Source organism: Tinamus guttatus, unplaced genomic scaffold (genome assembly GCF_059628265.1).
Source record: "Tinamus guttatus ecotype Peru unplaced genomic scaffold, ASM5962826v1 Tinamus_guttatus_pri_ptg001602l, whole genome shotgun sequence".
Classification (NCBI taxonomy): Eukaryota; Metazoa; Chordata; class Aves; order Tinamiformes; family Tinamidae; genus Tinamus; species Tinamus guttatus.
In genome coordinates, this window is record NW_028290136.1 from 5301027 (window position 1) to 5315682 (window position 14656).

At 42.7% G+C, this 14656-nt stretch overlaps 1 protein-coding gene across 1 annotated transcript in view; it reads left to right on the forward strand.

The window, feature by feature from the left end:
* Positions 1 to 1055: 1055 nt before the first annotated feature.
* KCNJ6 (potassium inwardly rectifying channel subfamily J member 6) overlaps positions 1056 to 14656 on the forward strand; it is a 151481-nt gene continuing 137880 nt past the window's right edge. Inside the window, exon 1 of the mRNA XM_088539348.1 lies at positions 1056 to 1131. The gene's annotated coding sequence lies outside the window, so the exon portion shown is untranslated. The remainder of the gene's footprint in view (positions 1132 to 14656) is intronic.

Here is a 14656-nt window from a genome sequence, read left to right on the forward strand (position 1 = left end):
AGCTTAAGAAAGTAGAACACTGCCATTTTTTAGACTTCCATCACATAATACATCCACAACACAAATGCATGAATCCCAAATATATATATATATATATATATATATATATATATTCCACAAGAGTACAATAGGAATGTAGGAAGATGTGAAGAGGAAGGGTGAGGTGAGAAAGGAAATGCAAATAAGGAGTCTTAACAAACTGGAGTGATGCTGCTTCAAAATACTACTTTAGTCTCAAAAGGAGAAAAATACAATATGCTCCATGGCCACAGAGCACAGGTGAGCTCTAGAGCTGCCAGCTGGGCTTGCAGTTAATCACAGAGAGAAAAGAAGAAGAAAAAAAAAAAAGAGAGAGAGAGAGAGAAACTGATATGACTTGTGGACATGTAAGTTATTATTTCTAGTGACAAGCTGAGGAGCCACATCCCCACTTACATAGGCACTAGCTTGGAGTACGGATAATTCAACACAATATATTCAAGAGATAAGGAGTGAGGTGGAGTGGGCTAGCAGGGATGTATCCTATAAGAATTCCGTGAGTAAAGTGATCAGAATGATGCCTAGCAAAAATTTGCCCAGCAAAGAATGACGCCTAGCAAAATGTTCCACCTTTTTTTTTTTTTTTAGGTAGGTTTTTCTAGGAAAAACGAAGTGGCCGGGGTGAAGCGCTTGTGCGGGCCGCGCGGCTGCCTGCGGACGCTGAAGCCGCCAGAAGCCCCGCGGCTCCCGGGGACGCGGGCACCGCAGAGCGGCCGCCCCCGCGCAAGGAGCGCGCCGCGCCGCGCCGCCCCGCGCCGCCCGCAGGTGGCGCTGCCGCCGCTGCCGCCGCGCGCAGCCCCCGGAGCCGCCCGCGGCTCCGCGCGGGGCCGCGCCGCCCCCCCCCCCCCCGCCCGCTGCGCGGCTCTGCGCGCCCCTGCGCTGCCTCCTCGGCGCACACGCGCGGAGCCGCCGCGCGGGGCTCGGCGCACCTGGCGGGCGGCAGCGCGGGTGCGTGCGCACCGGGGGCGGCATGGGGGCCGCGGGCAGCGGCGCGCCGTGAGAGCAGCGCGCAGCCGGCCGGGCAGCGCAGCCCCGCTCCAGCCCGCGGGGCCGCCATGGAGTGAGCGCAGCCGCCGCCGCCAGGTAAGGCCGGTCGGGGAGCGTCCCGGGAGGGCGGAACGGAGCCCCAGCGGCTCCCGCCGTCGGGGAGAGCCCCCGCCGCGGCCCTTATGTAAGAGCGGGGCGAGCGGGGCGAGCGGCGCGCGCTGCCCCGAGGCGCGACGAGCCCGGGCAGAAGTTCCGAGGAGCGGCGAGAAGGGGCTGCGGGCGCGCCCGCCGTCGCACTCCGCCCCCGGGAGAGCAGCCGGGCCGAGGGGAGCCCCGCGGGGCCGAGGGGAGCCCCGCGGAGCCGCGGCCGGGCCGAGGGGAGCCCCGAGGGGCCGAGGGGACCTCGCGGGGAGCCCCGCGGAGCCGCAGCCGGGCCGAGGGCAGCGGGGGAGGTGGCACCGTCCCCGAGGTGCCCGTCGGCCGCCGCGCCGGGGGCAGCGCGCTCCGTGTCACCATGGCGACCCGCGGGCGGACAGACCTAAATAAATAAACGGGAAAGAGGAAACTTCCCCCCACCCCCCCGCCGCCGCCTCCCGCGCACCCCCCGGCGCCCCGCGCTGCCCGGAGCGCCCGTTGGGGCGCGCTCGGCCGCTCCCCCGTTTCGCGGCGCCACCGGCCCCGCCGCCGCCGTTCAGGACCGCGAACAGCAGCGGCGGGGCCGGGGAGAGCGAGGGGGAGGCTCCGCGCACCGCCCGCGCCCGCGGAGGGAGCTTCGGGATCTGGCGGGGTCCCCTCGGGGCGGCGGGTCCCCCTCGGGGCCGCGAGGGTCCCGCGGGGCTCCCTCGCGGCGCGGGGGTCCCCTCGTGGCGGAGATTTTCAAGATTTTCACGCCGGTGGCGGCGGTGGGGCCGTCCTGACCAGCTCTTTGGGAGCTGCCCTCCCCAGCCGTTTGATGCTGAGGGGGGAGAAAAAAAAAAAAAAAAAGGAAAAAAGTTTTCACCTGGTTAATTCACCAAAAGCCGAGGGAAATTTATTTTGCTGATGAGTTGTAGGCTGTTGGCTCGGTTTTGCTTAGGCGCCCCTCGTACGGATAGCTTGCCATATACAGTGGTAGCTTAGGACCAAGCAAAAATATTCAAGGAAAGCAAACGTTAAAATGAATAATGTTCGCCAGGGAAGATAGAGATGGATTAGTCACTTTTGTGCTGCTCCCTGTGTCAGAATGTTCTTTTTTCATTAAGCAAACAAGATTTATTTAATCTTGCCTTGGTCCTGGTAGGCAGTAAACTATAGATACATGCAGAGCTGCGGGGTTTGAGTCCATGTCCCCAGGCTCCTGAGCTCTTGCTGTAACTCTAATCAAGCTGCTAATTCACACCAGGTACTGGGATCCCAATCGTCCCTTTTAAATGAGTCCTACCCTTGCAGAGAGCCATGCAGGTGAGAGTTAGTGGGCTCCGCATTTAAAATTATTCCTAAGAACCGCAGCTTTACATCATTTCTCTTATTTTTTTTGTTTGTTTTTAACTGTAGGTCCCCATTTTGTCAGAACTAAACTCCTCAGTGAGCCAAGTAAACTCTTGTGTCCAGCCTTTAAGGAAATGGGATATGAATTTCCCAATGATGGGTCTCACATTTGCAGACCTATCTCATAAGGAATATGAAACTAAAGTAGAGACCTAAAAGTAGGGGGTTGGGTACTCACTACTTTCCTGTGTGAAAATGGGGGAAAGTACTTAAATACAGCTATTCAGGACAAAGTTATTTGATTTATTGAAGTTATTGGGTTTTGTTACATAAAGCAATATTCCTGTAGTGTTAGGAATTTTATCAAATAATTACAAAATGATTTTACCTTATAAGTGACATAAGGAAAAAATAATGGAAGGAACACCATCAGAAAATTCCACAACCACAGCCTTAATCAATTTTAGTAAATGACAGAATTCTTTGGAGAAATTCTGCCAGTTCATTTAAACCAACTTCAATATATAAATGTCCCAAAATACATAATTTCACTGCAGAACATACTTACTTGTTTTTCTTAAGCATCTATTTGTAGACTTGTTTTATATTCATTTTATTGAATCATGGTATTTTTGGAAGGAAAACAAGTTCGCTCTTTCAGACTGTACAAGAGAAAAGGAACTTCATTAACATTTTCATAAAATATCCATCACAAGGAACTTATTCAAATATTTCAGAGATGTAAGCTCTGTGTCTTGAGAGTTCCTTATTTTTTTGAGTGAAAGGAAGAATGACACTATTGGTGTAAAATTACGGAGTTTGTCATGATATTTTCACAGACATAAACATATTTTTATTCAGGAATTTGTGATATGCTTCTATAAAATTAAATACTAAAAGAATTAATATTAACATTCTCTCAAAATACAGTTTAAGTATCTTAAGTAATAGGAGTTTAAACCTTGTAGAGAACACATTATATTATGATTTCTTTTATTTCTATTGTTATTAATAGCTTGGAAAGTCTGTTCGGTGTTTCCATCCACTGCTTGCAGCAGATTTTTTTTTTAACTTGGGAAAATAAAACACCAATAATTTTAAGAAAGAGAGATATGGTTAGGTTAGTGTACTTGCTACATTATTTCCATGTAGCGTTTTCAGTAGTAGATGCAGACTGCTACTAGAAAACTATTCCTAATATATTAAACATCAATATTTCTTAAACAATAACAATGGCTAAATTTACTGGCCAATAAACCCAGGGGGAGAGTTTTAATATCAATCCCTCTAGATATTGATTATGTGGAAGATAGCTTTTTTTTTTTTTTTTTTTTTTTCCCCAAACTGCCTTGCTAGAATGCTACTGATAATGGAACTACAATTATTTTATGTGAGTGTCATGAACAACTGGAATAAAGGGACAACAGGAGGTTACTAACTCAACTCATTTATATACCATCACAATTTTTAGTTTTGTACAAGTAGGCTGAATGTCATGGAGGCTTAAAGCCTTCTGGTAGCACCTCTTCCTTGAACTGTGATGTCCAAAGGATGTCCCACCAGGCCATCCTTGCTCAGCGTACTGAGTGGTGAAGGAGAGCAGCCTGGTCCATGTGAGGCCTGCAGAAGAAGACCCTAGTGCTCAAAACTTACATGCAGTAGGTGTGAGACTTTGAGAGGTGAGCGGTAAAGGACTGCTTTTTATAGTCCCAGCATTAGTGCGGTGGCTGAAGAGGCCCTGTGCAGATGATATGAATCTTGTCTGCCCTGAAGGAGGCTTGGAACACCATCCTCATTTAACTCATCATCCACAGTCTGCCTGTTGAACCCGTCCCATAGCTCCAGTCCTTCAATCACTTCATGTCAGTGGATCCTGTGAGCCTCACAAGGCCCCACACTATCAGTGGAGATCTGCAGGGTTGCAAGGACTGTCCACAATCCTACCTGAAGATGTGCTAATCCATGCCAGAGGTTGCAGAAGAACCTCTGATTTGCTCTGATTAGTTGGTAGAGTTTTAAGATGAAAAACAGCTGCAAGGTGAAAAGCCATTGCTTTCTTGGTTCTGTTTTCTAGTTATAATTTCAGTTCATCATGGTATCTTGATACTAGACACGATATGCTAATTCCTAATATCAGCATCCACAAGATTCATGCTATTACTGTAGCTCTAACTGACAGTTAGATCAGAAATACCCTCAAAAGATGTATTGCTTTATTACAAGAGTATATGGCATCTCAGGATTAGAAAATGAAGGGCTGATTCTATCATCAGCCTTGCCTATATCTCAAAATGAATGCAAGTATATGACATGAATTGCGTATTTGCAATATACACCATTCTTCAGCTTGAACATTATTTACTTCTAAGATTTACTTTCCTGTCTTACTTTGGTAGGAAAATAGGCTGATATATCCAAGGGCATAACTAGCTTTATAGTCAGAAAACTCATAACATTTTCACACATATCTTACGTTTCACAGGATTAAATTACAATTCCATGGAGATTTAATTTTTTAAAGCCTTTACTTTAATAGCATAGTATGTGTTAGTGCAGACAGTGAAGGCTCATTCAAATATATAAGCCAGAGAGCCTGCCATTAATCCTTACTGCCAGTTACTTACCCTTTCTGTCACACACGTAGCAAGGGGTTCATGTTGAGGGAGTGGAGCTTCAGGCTTTGACACATATGTGGACCTTTGAGCCTTCAAAAAAACTTCCCAGGCAGAAAAAGTATCTGAATCATGGCAACAGTGACACTTCAGGTAGCTGTCACAATATATATACTTTTTTCAGTCTTTACCGTTTTGACCAGAGGCAGTAGCACCTAATTCTGGGGTGCCTCGTGGTTAAGGGCAGTGGGTGGCAACCCTATTAGTGGGTAGAGGAGCTTTAGCATAAGCTGAGATACGGACCTGCGTGCAGACATACGTGGCTTGACCAGGGCTTTCATTTCTCTTTAGAGCCTTCGAATGAACTGTGATGGGTCTTTAAGTTCAGCTGTGATTTTAGAAAGAAAAGTCTGAAGTTTGATCGCTAATGATGCAGTCAAAACATTCCTTAGGCAAACAAATACTAAGGATCGTAGGTTAATGTGGCTGTTCCGTATCTTTCTGTATTCTTTTAAGATGCATGGACTATGGGAATCTGACATGAAGAAATCATTGGTGTTCAGGATGTGGTGGGACTCACTGGAGCAGAGCACTGGGGCTTGTTTTCTGATGAAAGCCAAGTGCCAGCATTTGTGCTGAATTTTCAAAAAAGTTCTGTAATCTCTGCCTTGGACAAGAAAACAATAACATGCAGATTGAGAGGGTGAAATAGCAGGTTGAGAGAAAAAAACAAGATGACGAGAGAGAGAGTGTGCAAGAGCATAGTTAATTCAATGCTCTAATCAGCTGTGTTCTGCAGTGCTTTATCATAAGGATCCCTGCATGAGGCTTACCAGCTCAGAGCACTCTGCAGCATTGCAGGAAATCCTCTGCTTTTTGTTTCTCATTTAAAAAAACCTCATTGTGTCCTGTCAAGATAGACAACTTACTTAGCGAAAGCAAGGGATAAATTATCATATAATTCAGTATTTATCATAATCAGGAGCAGGGGTTCATTAGAATAATGTGCAATTGCCACATTACTCCTCAAAGTATTAATTTGAAGAATGAGAAAATAATGAAATTTCCTACCTTCCTGCTTTTTCTCCCCCTTCTGCTGTTGACACACACAGTCTGCAGTTTCTATCAGCTTGTCAGATAAATTTTCCATTACTGAAAAGAAGTATTTATGCTAAATGGTTGTAATTAAGAAACTTCCTCTCTCTGCTCAATAACTGTTTGGGCAGGAAGAGATAATTCCCTATTAATATCCATGGGGTCAGATTTTCGTACAAAAGCCCCCAAAGGCAATGCCTAGTCTAGAAATGCACTCTCCTCTACAGAGTCATTGAAAAGAGCTGGGCGCTTTAGAAGAGCAACTTTAGGCCACCAAAGATCTCAATAAGCCTCTGGAGATGCCACAGTTTGGTGCTTGAAGTTTCACAGAATGGGCCTAAATTATAATTAAAACAATGTGGCAATCTGCTGTTGCAGAAAGTGTGAGAAATAAGCCCCTATTTCCAGAGCTCCAGGACAGAATATTGACTTTTAAAATTCTCCATTTGCATGGCTCTACATCACTATCTTTCTGATTGCCTTATAAAAACAGCAAAATTAGGCAGAATTCAGGCTTTTTTTTTTTTTCCATTTCTTCTGACACTCTTCAGCTGCAGCATTAGGTGGCTCAGAATTCCTGACCTCAGAGGTGGTCTTAGACCATCAGAGCTGAACCCAAGAACTGAATCAGAGGTAACATAGGCAAGGGTGGAAGGAAACTTTTTTTTTTTTTAATAAGGAAGAACTGTAACTGTTTAAAAATATCAAGATTTCCCCCAGTTGCAGTGAGCTCTGAATCAGGGTGTCTGGGTCAGTGTGGAGAGGAAGAGATGCTGAGTTGGAAGGGAAAGGTCCTGTGACAGCTCTAGTGGAAGCAGTACAGATATGTTCCCCTTAGTGTGCTGCTTGCTTTTCCTGGTACAAATATAGGAAAGCATTCCAGTATGTGCTTCAGTCCTATTAGATGGGAGATAAATGAAATGCCTCATTTAATTTTTTACTGAGGGATTATCAAATCTTCATCCAGAATCAGATTTACAGGGGAGGAGGTAAAAGGAGGCTGTTGGATTGCAGCCCATTAGTCCTGCCCAACGTGGTGTGCACATCAGAATGCTGCTCAGAAATGCACACTTGTCTCTTCAGTTGTCTTGGGCTTCTTGGCCCATTGCTTTGCTGTAAGTGGATCAGAGTTTTTTTGGCATTAAAAGCAAAGTAATTTTAATCTCCTTTCCAGAAATTGTGCCATAGCTACCATTAAAATCAGGAAGGCAAACAGACAAACAAACTATGCCACTTCTTAAGGAAACAATCCAACTATATCTGCAATACTGTAGTGAGAGTGATTATAAGTATATGTAAGATATATACCGTGGTATATTGGTAAGTAAGTATTGACTTTGCACTTGTGAGTGCTACACAGTACGTGAGAACACAGCTCATACAATGATTTTCTAGACAGTCACTACCATGTCTTTTTTTTTCTCAGCAACTGTATTTATACTTTTAAGAGACAACCACGAACCTCTATAGCATGCCAGTGCCAAATTCTATATCAGACTGAGCTCTCCACCAATAGCCAGAGATTGCAAAGCTAGATAAGAATTTAAGATGGGCAAAATCAGGGAGAGCTGGGGGGAGAAAGGCTCAAGAGAAGGAAAAAAAAATCACATAGAGGGACTCTGGAACTAGACCTGTAATGTAAACACCCACTTACTCAGGGTCATCCATTCCACAGTTCTGGGTTGGCTCACTGAAAAGAGGACCATATGCAACATCTGTATATTGCTGATCTTTATTCCCCTGCTCTCTACTCCTTGTAATTATCAAATGTATAGTTTTAATTTGAATGTGTCTCTTATCAGATTCTGAAGTGCATTTAATTGGAAGCTGTCATGCAGTTAATATGCTAACATAGCACTAGCAAGCATATGCCTTATGGTGATATGAAAAATACATAGAAAGCTATTCTGAATTGCTGTCCAGAGAAGAAATAGTGTCCACTGTGTATAAGCTGCAAACATCTATTATTGTCACACTGCATTCCAGCAATGTGTGCTGCAGGAAAAAGACTTTGTTCATTCATAAAATAAGAGATAGGATTAGTAGATACAAAGCAAATATATCTTTATACAGAATTTAAACTGAAATGCAATATAAAGTCAAAGATTAAAATAATTTAAGAAAGAAAGAAAGGGGTAGATGGTCTGGCTTGGACAGTTTGCAAACCACTGCTGGTTTGTTTGCTTCTTTGTTTTCAGTTACAGCTGCATTCAGAAACCAGACTGGTGGGTTTGGGGAATCACATACAACTCGTATTTTAGAAGACCATTAAGTTGCTAGTTGGTAGGAGAATTGGGTAGGCCCCTTCAGCTCAGAAAATGCTGAGAAGAAAAGATGTGTGATGTGATCATGTGGGGAAAAAATAATAATAATAACAAAAGACACTGCAAGAAGATTGCTGAAAATGTATATGAATAGCAAATCCTGCTAAGCTGTTACAGAAATAGAATCACAGCAAATATGTGATCTTGTATATGCACTTGAATCAAAAAGCATTAAACTCATTCCATTAACTTCAGCGGGTTTCATATCAGGCTTTAAGTGTAAATTTATTTTAAAGATGTTAATATATAGGAAAGATAGATCTGACATAAGGCTTCCTTACTACAGCTCAAGATGGCTTCATTTCTTACAACTGTCCACAGAAGTCTTTGTACAACCCAGTCTCAACTTTGCATCTTGTTTGCGCTATGTAACTCAAAATGTACGGCCAGCAGAGAGAGGGAAAAGGATTAACTCACACATTCTAGAAACGCCTACAAATATTTCAAGTTACCTTTATTTTATGATGATTTTAAGACGGAGTATCTCATATTTTACCACAGTAAGAGCAGAGAATACTCATATGGGAGAAAAGAGTTATCAGCTTCTTGGAAGTGCTGTAAACACAGCACATTGTCAACTGAGATGATTGTCAGATTGCCAGACAGTCAGAATTTGGAGCCTGAGTATTTTTGCTTGGCCTGTACCAAAGATTAGACTGTTTTAGGTCCAAAGTATGGATTTGGAAATAGGTATGGAAAGATTTTTTGAAGCATATTAGTTTAAAGTGAATAGCTGATTGCAAGTTAATAAGGAGTAGTGAACATTAGTGGTAAGTGAGCACAGGTGAAATGGTCAAATCAAAGGCATGCAAGATGTCATCTCTTGTATGTCCTCACACCAGCCCATAAAATACCACAATTCTTTTTAAATGTTCGTATCATCATCTGCTGCTACTTTTTAATTACATTTTTCAATAAGCAAGTGCCGCCAGGTCAAACTCACATCAGTTTATAGCAGAAAGTCTTATCCTTCCTTCAGTTTAAGAACAAAGCAAAAATAGTTTAGATCAGATATTTACAGACCACTATGAAGAAGGAGAGCCTATATTGGGGAAGTGGGGGAACTTTATACTCCCTGAAACAGATTTCACAGTTCTCAAATATGCTGGACTAGACCCTCTACAAACAGGACCTTTCCAGTACTAAGCAAGCATCAGATCAGGGCTAATGAAGAACTTCTTTCTCAAACCGTAGGCCTGTTCAAATACCAAGCGAAGTTGGAGCTATCAAGTGTATAGGCAGTGCTGCCCCATTGAGGTTTTGACCAAGACAAGCTAAACAGCTGGGCTGTGTAATTGGGAAAGCTGAGAGCAAACACTGGCAACTGAACTGATAAGTGATCTGCATTTTGTTCTTGAGAGCCAGACCTCAGTTGTAAACAGAAGAGGGACCAAGATCAGGCTTCTCAGGCTTCTTCAATTATAAAGAGGAAGGAGTTTCTAACACCAGTAAAAAAATTGCTTTAGGCTAGCTTTTCATTGCAGTAAAATCTGAAGTTGGATGAGGATGTACCCCAAACATATACTGCTCAGTTCAGCATAGTCACATTCTAAGGACTGGATTTTGTGGGTTGGCCTCCTAATCACTTGAGTTTCATTGGAAAAGATGAGCCACCAGCAAAAAAGACAAGCTAAACCCCAAGCCCTGCTCTCCAGTTATAGCTATAATCATCAAATCCATACTCAATAACCTAGAATTAGCACTTCTACTTAATCCTACACAACGACGTGGGAGGCAAATAGGAGGAGAACAGTGCAGTTCAGATGCAGCTAGATAAACATGTATTAGCGATTAGTACTGAGGTCAAAATTAGAACTATTAGAAGTTTTTTTTTTTTTTTTTTTTTTTAAGCTTCATTTCCGCCCCCCACAAAAGAAAAATGCTTATACAAGTAACTGGAAAATAAAATGCTTTGCCTTTGCATTGTCTGTGAATATTCCTCTGTGCCAATAGTCAAGGACCTGACCTTTTTTTTTTCAGAATCATGGTCCACGTGAACACACTGTCATCCAGCATATATATAGTTATTACTGTGACTTAATTAAGTTCTCTAACCCTTACTATGGAACTTTAATTCACTCAGAACAAAAACTAGCATTACTAAATATAAGAATTATAAATTCATTTCACAGAATCACACGAAAAATAGATTAGAAGGACCGCTGGAGGTCTCCAGTCCAGTCTCACTGGTGCCAAGCAGAAAGGAATAATTACTTTCCTCACCCTGCTGGCTACGTTATTAACTAATGCATCCCAGCATACAGTCAGCCTTCATTGCAGTAAGGATGCACAGCTGATCATTTGTGCAGCTTGCTGTCTGCAGGCCCCATAAGTCCTTTCCTGCAGAGTTGCTACCTAGCCGTTATTGGCCAGTAGCCTTTCTCAACAGCCTGTATCACTGCAAAACCTGTTCTGTTCTAGGCACAGGACGTTGCGTTCATCTTTGCTGAGCTTCATAGGGTTCCTGACAGCCCAATCCTCTTGCCTGTCAAGATCTCTCTGAGTGACAGCCCTCCCTCCCCATGCATCAATCACACCCTCTATTTTGGCATCATTCAAGGACTGGCCAAGACATGTTCAGTCCCATCATCCACATTACTAGTGAAGATATTGCACAGTATTGGCCTTGACTAGTGTCTACCCCTGAGGAATGCTATCAACAGTTAAGACATCAAACCATTGACTTTTTGAGCCCAAAGATCCAGAAATTTCCCACCCACCTTACAGTCTTCCCATCCAGTCCGTTTTTCCTCTCTGCTATGGGATACTGTGTTGAAAGCCTCACTAAGATAAAAAAAAATACTGACTCTCCCCTCATCTACCCACTCAGTCATTTTGTCATAGAAAGCTGTAAGATTGGTCAAACATGATTCGCCACAAGATAAAACCAAGTCAGCTGTTTGTGCTTATGTTCTTGTCCTTCATGAGTCTGGAAATAGCTTCTTTGAGGATTTCCTCCATAATTTTCCCAAGATCTAAGAAAGCCCTGTAGTGCCCTACATCATCCTTCTTGTCTTTTTAAAAGGCAGGCATAACGTTTGCCTGTTTACAGTCATCAGGGACCTTCTGATCTATTTCTATTTTTTGATATCCTTATGTTCATTATTCTCAGTTTTAAATTTCAGAATTCCTTCCACTTTGAGTGTCCTTGTTTCTTGCTGCTAACTTGGCTGCTTGTCACTATATTTGCTGTATTTCTCACATGATTTTTCTGTAGGAATAGTCTATCATTAGATGTTCACTTGGCAATCTTTTTCAGATTTGCATCATCTTTCTAGACAGTTTATATTTCATTTGTAAATGATATACAAATGTGCCTTTTTCCACAGAAAGTTGTTATACAAAATTCCAGCCCAAAATTGGATTTGGAATTTTTCTCTGAAATTTTACATTCCTCCCTTCCTCAAATTCTTCACTTACATTCTTTCTCGGTGTATGTGTATTGAAATAGGAAGCTCTTTCATTTGGAAAAAACTTTTAAATAACTTACCGTTAAGCAAAGGTAAATGTTAAAAATGTTTGATCATCCACCTGACAAATATTTATTCTGTGAGTAGCTCTGCACTATGGAATTCCGTAGGGCTGTCTAGAGATAGACAGTTGCACATTTGAGTATTGTAGAATCTGAGTTCTGACTTTTGAGTCCTTGACATGAGCTGTTTTGTGGGCTTTTTTTCCCCGATATTTTCGGTTGTGTAATTTTGATACTTGTAACACATACAAAGTAGTTGCTGCTCCTGAAGTAAGCAGGAGTTTTCCTACTTATTTCAGGGGGGTAAATTCAGGCCCTTAATTAAATTTTGTGACCTGCATTTGTCTCCATAGAAGAACCTTAACATAGTGATCTTTTCCTCACAGACTTTTCCATCTGGGACAATAAATAAAAATGTGAATTAACTGCATTAACTGCCACATAATCAGCCTATTTTTTTTAGAGTACTCAAATTTCTGATTAACTTAAACTGCTAAAATAGTGACTTGAATGAAACTATAACCATTTCAGTTCACTAATAAGAGCACAGCAAGAGCATTACCAGGGATTCTGAAACAAATATACCCCTCTTCTCTTTTGCTTTTGGTCAAACTGTTTTCTCCAGCTTCTTTCTTGGCTCTATTATACAAGAGTCTCTAGATTATACCCTAAGACATCAGAGCTGTGGTAAGTGCTGAAATAAACTAAATACTCATGATTTACTCCCCCTCAACTTGCTGATCTTCTTACCCTCCTTACTTTTCCCCTTGCTTCTTTTTCTGCTTCTTTTTTTTCTGTAGCAAAAACTCTTTTTTTTCTTCATTCACTTTGTCAAGGCTGCTGAACAAAGCCTTTTATCCCTACTGGGCTTCTGAAAGCATGCCATGGTTACCCTCTACCCTTGGAGGGACTTCCCACATTTCTCTGGAAAGTGTTTATCTCTTCCCCTCCATGTATATTAATGTGAAAGCTCAGTCATGTGAGGGTGCATTAAAAAGTGGACAAATTCCCCTGTTGTGAGAAGTAGGCAAATGGAGATGGTTTTTATTTCCCCACAGGAGTGGCATATTTTTTTCTCCAAGAGCATCCTGAGGTGAAGTGCTAAGAAGTGCTAAGAAACACTTCACAGCATGAACCACACGCAGAGAGCACACTACATTTTCTAAACAAAAAGCAATTATAGCCCTGATTAACCTGTAGCCCTTCTACATGCAGTGGGGCAGGATCAAAGACATGGTCCTCTTACTAAAAAACACAAAGCAGAGTTTCAGCTTAGGAAAAAAAGCAACAGGGTCAGGACGATGACCGAGAGCAATGTTATAGGGTTCTGGCTATTCTTTCTGAGAGCTACTCTGAGTAACTGGCACATGATCAGTTTGAAGTCAGATAATACTTTCTCCGTTATTAATTGTACTATCGCTGTGAACTTTTAAGTAGGATCTCAAAGTGAAGATTTCCTCCCTCTAGCAATTCCCACTGAAAGCAGAACATTTTGAACTTAGCACGGCACTGCCATTGATGCAGGATGCAGCAGCTTGCATCTCTACAGTACTGGCAGTGCAGTAAAAGGAAGATGTGACAAAAAGAGATACAGGGCCAAAATGAGCCCTGATTTGCATGCTATGCAGTATCACTGAAGTTGTCTGGAGTGGATCATATATCAGAAGACAGATGGGCTCTGTTAACCGCTGAGAGAGCAATCCCATTGCAGGTAGCAATTGTTTCCCTAAAGAATTAGTTTCTCAGCATAGGTTGGGCATAGCTATGGCAAGCAACCCATGGATGAAATAGTGTTTCCTCAGCCTCTGTGTGGTTCTGTGCTGACCCAGACCATACAGCTGCTCTGAACTATGCTGGTTGGATGTAGCCCCTGAAGGCAAGTGCCAAGAATGGAGAATGCCGGATTCCAAAAACTTCCAACAAGGTCCCTGCATGCTACTGAGGATCATATAAGGAATGCCTTCATGGGGATTCCTTAGTGGCACAGGAATGGTAAAGTGTCAACTATTTCACCAATCCAGGGCCACAGGAACTCAGTGCTAAGTACACAGTGATGTATGCTTTGCATTAGAGCACTGAATTAAATCAGTGGGTTACAGTAGTTTATTATATACACAGAGATACACATTTTTCCCAGTATAATTATCCTCTAATCTAGATAATCCCTCTAAAAAACTTGGTTCTTTTAACTATCACAAACTCAAGTTGTTCACCTTTATAATGAAATTAAGTGCTCTGTTCCACTGTTACTTTTCTCACCAAGTAATCCTTGCCTTTCCATGCTGCTGCAGTCTTATATAACCATGCATGTGCAAGAGCTGGATGCAAACCCAGCTTTAAAGCCAAGCTCAACTTGTCATTTTCAAATAGCAGACACAGCACAGCTACATTCACTTATCTATTTGGAGAAAGGCTCCAACTCTCAGTTGACTGGTTCCCACTATAAAGTAACAGTATTCCAATGCCCTGAGCTTGATTTTGCCTGGCCTCGAACCTAGGAGACTCACATATACCCATGAAAATCATGCTGGCAACACCTGGTATCTACTTGCAAGAGTGAATAGTGTGCAGGAACATTAGTTTAGGTCTCCAAAATAGCATAACAGCACTAGCATGAGTTAGTACCTGAACAAATCAGTCCTGTCTTTCAGTAGGACCAA